We start from the raw sequence: 7,936 nt of genomic DNA, 5'->3' as shown, positions 1-7,936 counted from the left end.
GAGTTTACATTCGGAAGGGCCTCCTCACCGTCTCCGGCGAGCGCGTGGTGTCTGGTCTCGTCCAGCGCCTCGGCTCGATGGACTTCGTCAACGACAACGCGGGCTGCTTCGCCAACGGAGGTAAGTTCCCCAAGAACGGCACCATCATCGAGTTCGGCAGCCTCCGCGTCTACTACGGCACCGTCCCTGAGCGTCAGTGCCTCTCGCCGGTGCTGGTGGCTCCGGATCCGCCAAGATCTGCGCTTCGCAGCGGCCACGCCGCCGGCAGCGTGGAGGTGCTGGTGGTTGGCACGGCTGACGCCGGCAAGGAACCTGCGGCGGAAGGCGCTGGGCAAGCAAGGTCCACGCGCACGGCCAAGCCACCGACCGAGCGTGACCAGGAGGTTGCGGGTACATCTACAGCGCCACCGGAGACTCCTCTCCAAGCGGCCATGAACGTGCTGGCCACGCCCATCGCGCAGAACATCGACCCGGCAGCGGCTCAGGCGGAGCTGGAGGCGCAACGACAAAAGCTTCTCTCCGGCGGCGCGGACATCATCCGGGCGCAGCGCGAGCTGAACCTAACCCTACGTGAGTATAACGCTGCCCATGGCTTTGCTTCTGTTAGCGCTCAGCCTGCTAGGATACCGGAAAACCGGCTAAAAGCTCGCAACCTAGATCAGGATCTGCGTAAGGAAGTTCTTACCGGTAAAAGTGCCTCTGTATCTTTGAGCATGGTAGAGAAACCTAAGTACAGCAGTCCGGATAAAACTATAAAAGCTGCTAGGGCTGCTGTAGAGATGTGTGACTCGCTTACCGGAGATGCTCTAGTGAAACAACAAGATCGTGTTAGGGAGTTGCTTGACATAATACAGGAGCAACATGCTGAGCAACTTGCTAAAATGAACAAAGTTACGGCATCAAAATCGGTGCGTTCGGCAAAAAATGCCGGAAACAAGTCCCATGGGCAGGCATCGTCCCCCCATCCGGACAAAAGAAGAGAAAAAGATGTGAATACACGGCAAATGACTGTGTATGATCCGGTACTTGCCGGAAAACAACAAGCCGGGCAACACGAGGCCGGAAGAAAAAGCCAAGGGGCAGTTCGTGGCTATGCCGGAAATGGCTATGCCGGAAATGAGTATGCCGGTAGAGGAGAAGCCGGGCAAAACTATCGCGCGGCAAGAGCGGCGTATGATGAGGAGGAAATGCCTCCACCAAGGTGCCGGCAGGCAAGAGCCGCGGTACCGGAATATTATGATGAAGCTCATTCCGGAACAGAAAGAGCCGCAGCTTACCGGAACCCTCTGGGGGTGCGTGTAGGAGAAAGATGCCTGCCAGACCGGGATGCAAGGCACAGGCTGGACAGGGTATACTTGTCAGAGATGATCGAGGCAGAGGGTCCTCCGGGTCCAAAATGCTTTGGTCCACGAATCATGAAAGAGGAACCACCGGTTCGCAACTTCCAGTTGCCCCGCGACACAAAAACATATGATGGCACGACCAAGCCGGAAGACTGGCTTGCGGATTACGTAACCGCGGTATACGTCGCTGGCGGCGGTGGAACCGTGAGAGGTGGAGGAAACCGGCGTTGGGCCGTAAGAATCGTACCATCATTCTTGGTAGGACCGGCACGCATTTGGCTTAACAACTTGCCGGCAGGAAGCATAAATGGCTGGTTGGACTTTGAGGAAGCTTTCGTAAGCAACTTCAGCAGTACATACCGGAGGCCAAACAGGCCGCAGCAGCTCGCCTTGTGCGTACAGCGCTCAAATGAAACAGACCGGGATTACCTGACCCGGTGGAACTCCACAAGGAACTCCTGTGAGGGTGTGATCGAGGCGCAGGCCATTGCTTGGTTCTGTAATGGGTGCAGAAGAGGTTCACCTCTGTGGCAAAAGCTGCAGAGAAACATGCCGGCGACATTGGCAGAAATGATACGTGTGGCAGATAGCTACGCATTGGGAGACCCAATGCAACCGGCGGTTCAAGCTGAACCGGCACAAACAAGCCAACCGCGCCAAGAACTGTACCGGGACAACCGGCACAACAAAAGACGGGAAGATTTTCCGGATCGGAGGTATGGCCCGCAGCAAGTTGCCGCGGTGCAGGATAACACTGGTGCTGGCGGAAGCCAGAGGCAAAAAACCGGATCGCAGCCGTGGGCGGGTCCTAAAAAACAATGGGTTGAAAAGAAACCATGGCAAAATGACGAGAGGTACACCATGGAATCTGCTATGGATCAGCCGTGCCGGTGGCACACACCAAATCCTGCAAGACCTGCTAACCATTTGACAAAGGATTGCACTTGGACCAAGAGGTTGATGGAAAAAGGCATGATGAAAGATGCCAAGGAACATGGTGCCGGAAGAATTCCACCACCACCCCCACTTACCGGAGCAAATGCTTTACCGGTACACCCTCAGCCGAACCGGCAGCAGCAGCAAGTTCATCAGGTGGCACAAGGTATTAACCAAGCCCCACAACCGGCACCTTTAGGCCGGAATGTTTATCAGGATCCGGACATGTGCTGTGTTGTGTTCGTAACTGAGCCAACCGACAAGCAAAGCATGCATCGCCGTTCCATGGAAGTGAACGCGGTGATGCCGGCAATTCCAAGGTACATGTTGTGGTCAGATCAGGAAATTACCTGGTCAATCAAAGATCACCCTAAGATCATGCCAAATCCGGGTGGTTACGCTCTCGTTGTGGATCCAATCATGCATGGGCCAACGACTCGTGTCAAATTCAGCAAGGTGCTGATAGACAATGGGAGCAGCATAAACATTATGTACCGGCACACCATGCACACGCTTGGCATAACAGAAAACATGCTGCAGCCCACTCACACAACGTTCCACGGAATCGTTCCGGGGCTGTCCTGTTCGCCCATGGGAAAAGTCCGGGTTGATGTATCGTTTGGGGGACGCGACAATTGCTGGGTGGAAAATCTCTTGTTTGAGGTGGTGGACCTAGACAGTCCATACCATGCACTGTTGGGGAGACCGGCATTGGCTGCGTTCATGGCCTCAACTCATACGGCGTATCTTAAAATGAAGATGCCGGCACCAAACGGACCCTTAACCGTGGTGGGAAACTACAAAGTCTCGCTGGAAACCGCTTCCGCCGGATCGAATCTGGCCGAATCGCTGGTGATAGCAGAAGAAAAAAGGAGAATGCAAACTGCAGTTGCGCTGGCTCAATCTTCCCAGCTGAACTTAGCGGCAATGAGCAGCCAATTTGGCTCGCTGGCTTTCAAGCCGACAAAAGAAACGAAGGACATTGTGCTGGATCCGGCTTACCCAGAGCGTACCGTTCGTATCGGTGCCGGACTGAATGAGGCATAGGAAAGCGCGCTCGTCAACTTCCTCCGTGAGAATCGGAACATCTTTGCCTGGTCTACAGATGACTTGGTGGGTGTGCCGAGGGAGTTGGCTGAGCACTCTCTGAATGTCCGGAAGGACGCGAAGCCGGTGCGGCAACCTTTACGCCGGTTTGCTGAGGATAGGAGGAAGATCATTGGAGAGGAAGTAACAAAGTTACTGGTTTCCGACTTCATCGTGGAAGTACTGCACACTGAGTGGCTGGCCAATCCGGTGCTGGTCGAGAAGAAAAAGGAAGAAGACCCCAAAGCTCCAAAGGTGTGGCGCATGTGCATCGACTACACCAACCTGAACAAGGCTTGCCCAAAAGATCCTTTCCCTTTACCCCGGATTGATCAAGTGATCGATTCCACTGCTGGTTGTGAACTGCTGTCTTTCCTGGATGCCTATTCCGGCTTCCACCAAATTCCCTTGAAAAAGGAAGATCAAATAAAGACTGCGTTTATTACCCCGCACGGGGCTTATTGCTATGTCACTATGCCATTCGGTTTGCGCAACGCTGGTGCAACGTACCAGCGCTGTATGCAAAAGTGTTTGTTTGATCAAATCGGAAAAAATGTGCAGGTCTATGTGGATGATGTTGTCATAAAAACTAAAGTAAAAGAAACCTTGATCAGCGATCTAAGGCAAACATTTGACAACCTGCGAAGGTTCCGGATGAAACTTAATCCGGCAAAATGCACCTTTGGTGTTCCTGCCGGCAAACTGCTTGGTTTTCTCGTGTCAAGCCGCGGAATAGAGGTTAATCCGGTAAAAATCCGGGCTATTGAAAGAATGAACATACCGAAAGATCTCAAAGATGTGCAGAAGTTTACCGGAAGCTTGGCATCGCTAAGCCGGTTTGTAAGCCGGTTGGGCGAAAAGGCTTTGCCGCTGTATGCTTTAATGAAAAAATCCGATACCTTCGTCTGGACCCCGCAGGCAGACGCAGCGTTTAAAGAGCTAAAGAAAATGCTAGCAACCGCACCGGTATTGGCTTCACCTTTGGAAAGGGAACCCATGCTGTTGTACATAGCAGCAACAAACCGGGTCGTAAGTGTTGTGGTAGTGGTAGAAAGAGAGGAGGAAGGAAGAACCGTGCAAAGGCCGGTATACTACCTGAGCGAGGTGCTCTCCCTCTCAAAACAAAACTACCCTCACTTCCAGAAAATGGCTTACGGCGTGTACATGGCGGCCACAAAGCTTAAGCACTACTTCGAAGAACACCCCATGACGGTGGTGAGCGAGGCACCCATTTCAGATATTATGTGCAACAAAGATGCTAGCGGCAGGATTGCCAAGTGGGCAATTCAGCTATCACCATATGTGCCGGTGTATGAGAGAAGAGACACCATAAAATCACAAGCTTTAGCTGATTTTCTGGGCGATTGGGCGGAAACGCAGTACAAACCGCCGGAACAAAAAATGGAGTACTGGAAGATGCACTTTGACGGATCCAAACTCAAAGAGGGTTTAGGTGCCGGTGTAGTTCTTACTTCACCAAAAGGAGACCATCTCCGGTATGTTTTACAAGTGCATTTCAGGGCATCAAACAATGTCGCTGAATATGAGGCTCTAATTCACGGGCTCAAGGTTGCAAAAGAAATCGGTGCACACCGGATCATTTGCTACGGTGATTCAGATCTTGTGGTGCAACAATGTTCCGGAGATTGGGACGCAAAAGATGCCAACATGGCCTCATACCGGTTTCATGTGCAAAAGATTGCCGGATTCTTCGAAGGATGTGAGTTCCACCATGTGCCGCGAGCAGAAAATGAAGCCGCGGATACACTCTCTAAGTTGGGATCCTCCCGGCAAGAAATTCCTCCCGGAGTAGCGTTGGCTCACCTGAGGGTACCATCCATCAAACCGAGTCCGGAATCTGAATCAATTTTTGTACCGGAATCACACGTTGTGCCAATGGACATTGACGAAGGAAACCCGGGGACTGTTCCGGTAAACTCGGGGACTGTTCCGGTAAACTCGGGGACTGCTGGATCCATACCGGAAGAAGCTATGCTGGTGGACAGTATGGAGGTGGACGTGCCGGTATTTCTGGTTCGGGAAGCACCAACTTGGGTTGAACCTATTAAGGAATTCCTGATCAACGGCACCTTGCCGGTTGACGAAAATGAGTCGAGAAGGATCCAGAGGAGATCCAAGGCCTATACCATCATCAACGGAGAGGTATACAAAAGAAGTGTTACCGGTGTCCTTCAAAGATGTGTGGAACCGGAAGAAGGAAAAGAGATGCTGGTGGAAATTCACCAAGGAGAATGTGGGCATCATGCCTCATCAAGGGCGCTGGTCGCAAAAGTGTTCCGGCATGGATTCTACTGGCCTACCGCGCTGGAAAATGCTGAGGATTTGGTACGAAAATGCAACGGGTGCCAGAGGTACGCCAAGCAAAACCATACCCCAGCATCCGGCTTAAAAACTATACCGTTAACTTGGCCGTTTGCTGTTTGGTGCCTTGACATGGTTGGCCCATTCAAAACTGCTAGGAGCAGCTTTACCCACATCCTAGTGATGGTGGATAAATTCACTAAATGGCTTGAGGTCAAGCCTATCGCAAAATGTGATGGGCACACAGCCGTGAAATTCTTGAAAGATGTTATCTTGCGGTATGGATACCCGCATAGCATTATCACTGACAATGGCACAAATTTTGCTCAAGGTGAGTTCAAAAGATTTTGTGAGGATAACAATATCCGGTTGGATTTGTGCTCGGTCGCACACCCGCAAGGCAATGGCCAGGTGGAAAGAACCAATGCTTTGGTGCTTTCCGGTATCAAACCAAGGTTAATTGAACCACTTGAAAAGACACCGGGATGCTGGCTAGATGAGTTGCCATCAGTGCTGTGGAGCATAAGAACAACACCAAACCGCTCAACCGGATACACTCCATTTTTCATGGTGTATGGGGCTGAAGCCGTAATTCCAACCGATATCATACATGACTCACCAAGGGTTCAACTCTATACCGAAGAAGAGGTAAAAGAGGCCCAAGAAAACGATGTGGACTTGCTAGAGGAAGCAAGAGAGTTGGCTTTGGCAAGAACAGCCATATACCAACAGAACCTCAGACGCTATCATAGCCGGAAGGTTAATCCGAGGGTGTTCCGGGAAGGTGACCTGGTGCTACGCCTAGTGCAGCGCACTGAGGGGCGCCACAAATTCTCACCTCCCTGGGAAGGACCTTTCATTGTGAGCAAGGCTCTACACAATGATGCATATTACTTAATCGATGCACAGGAATCGAAGAAGGGAAAGGCGGACAGGTCCGGAGACGAAACCAAGCGCCCATGGAACATAGCTTTGCTACGTCCTTTCTATTCCTGAAGATGTGCTGTAAGAAGTTCCTTTTTGTACCTTATTTGCCATGAATAAAAGATGCCGGCACCTCGAATGAATCTCGGGGACTGCCTCTACCAAAATTGCATGCAATATGTTTATTTTTTCTGTATACTGGTTTGTTTGCCTAAGGTTCGCCTTTCCGGTTTAGTAATGTGTCAAACTTACCGAAGTCTTCGACTTTGCTGCTGTCCGAAACCCGGCTTCATGGCAAGCAAGATAAACTGGAAAGTTCTAAGCACGCGAAAGATGGAAAAGCAACCGCAAGCAAACAATCCGGAAGAAAATTTAGCTAACCCCGGTTATACCGGTTTTTTGGCAAAAGAGTTCGAATTTTTTCTCTAAGTTCAAGAAGGTGCTTGCTTGGCAAAAGAATCAAGCGTGCACTAGATTGGATGCAAGAATGAATCCGGAGTCTTTACCACTCAAGCAATTCAATATGTTTATTTTTTCAGTTACCGGTTGCTTAGTGAACATTTTTTCTTTCCGGTTCAGTAGCGTGTTAAACTTACCGGAGTCTTCGACTCTGCTGCTGTCCGAAACCCGGCTTCATGGCAAGCAAGATAAACCGGTAAGGATTAAACACGCGAACCACGAGAAGAGGGAGTGGGAACGAACAATCCGGAAAAGCTTAACTAACCCCGGTTACACCGGTTTTTTGTGAAAAGTTTCGAGTTATTTCTAAGTTCAAGAAAATGCTTGCTTGGCAAAAGAACTTTGTGACTCATACGCCAAAAAACCCAGAGGGTAGGCAGAGCCAAGGCAAAAGAACCAAGTGTGCATCGGATTGAATGCCGAAACAATTTCGGAATCTTCACAATGCAAGATACAAAAAACGAACTGTAAGCGTCGATAAGACAGGAATAACTTAAATAACATACCGGTATCACATACCGGCATAAATTGTTGTCGCACACCAAAAGAAAGCCTAAGTTTTATATTACATCGTAAGACCCCGGCGTACCGGGGTAGAATTTGATGACCATTGTCTTAAGTTAACCAGGACAGGCAAACATATACAAGAAGCACTTAAGCAGAAGGAGGAATGGCACCGGCTCCTGAAGCTTCCGGAGGCGCGTCGCCGGTATCTTCACCTTCCTCGTCCTCTTCTTCCTCGTCGCTGAGGTAGTCCTTGACGTTGGGAGGAGGGGGGATGAAGGTGCGGACCTCGGCGTACTCTGCAATCCGGTAGGCCCGATCTTGCCGCTTCGCGGTAAGGACCGGATCCAAGTCGGTTGGAG

The sequence above is a fragment of the Lolium perenne genome, chromosome 3 (genome assembly GCF_019359855.2).
Source record: "Lolium perenne isolate Kyuss_39 chromosome 3, Kyuss_2.0, whole genome shotgun sequence".
Classification (NCBI taxonomy): domain Eukaryota; kingdom Viridiplantae; phylum Streptophyta; class Magnoliopsida; order Poales; family Poaceae; genus Lolium; species Lolium perenne.
This window is presented reverse-complemented; position numbering follows the sequence as displayed.